Here is an 869-nt window from a genome sequence, read left to right as displayed (position 1 = left end):
CCCCTCTTTCTCTCTCCCTCTTCACAGGTCTTGTCCGTCCACCGCCTCCCTTCCCCCCTCTTCCTCCGCCACCCTCCCTCTCCTCCCCACTACCTTCTAGTCCACCCCATCCTTTCTCTGTTTTTCTCTTTCTGTCCACTCTTCCACCGCCTTTCTCTTCTCCCTTTTCGCGCCTCTTCCCTTCCCCTTTCCTCCCCCTTTCACGCTTCTCTTCCCTTTTCCTTTCCCCCCCCCCTTTTCTCCCATCCCTTCTCCTTTTCCCTTTTTCCCCCCCCCCCCTTTTTTCCCTTTTCCGCCCCCCCTCCTTTCCCCCTTTTTCCCCCCCCTTTCAGTTCCCTCTTTCCTCCATCCTTCCCTTCCACCCTTCTCTTTCACTCTTCCCTCCCACTTCTCTCCTTCCATCCCTCTCCTCCTCCATCCGTCGGTTCCCTCTTCCCTATACTCTTCCTTCCCACCCCCCCTACCCTACACCCTCTCATCGGCCCTCCCCATTCCCCTCCATCCCTCCCCCTCCCCCCTTCCCTCCCTCCCCCCCCTCCTCCCTTTCCCCCCCCCTTTCCCCCCTTTCCCCCCCCCCCTCTCCCACCCCCTCTCTCCCCCCCCCCCCCCATTGCTCTCCCCCCTCTTTCGGGCCCCCCTTTTAGTTCGGAAAACCGCTGCGGCCTCTTTCATTCATCGTTTTATGCTTCGTTCATGACTTCCAGGAATGATTTTCTTCGTCCCTCTCACTCCCCTATCATTTGGGGAAAAGGGGGGAGTGAATGAGTCATTTAAATGATTTAGTTTAAAGAAGGGAGTGGTGGCCCGGGGTGGGTGGGGGAGCGAGTGAGTTTAAAGGGGGGCCTTCAGGGGCGGGGAAAACTTCCCCT

Source organism: Penaeus monodon, chromosome 28 (genome assembly GCF_015228065.2).
Source record: "Penaeus monodon isolate SGIC_2016 chromosome 28, NSTDA_Pmon_1, whole genome shotgun sequence".
Lineage (NCBI taxonomy): Eukaryota > Metazoa > Arthropoda > Malacostraca > Decapoda > Penaeidae > Penaeus > Penaeus monodon.
The sequence above is the reverse complement of the archived record's forward strand: the minus strand, read 5'-3'. Positions refer to the sequence as shown.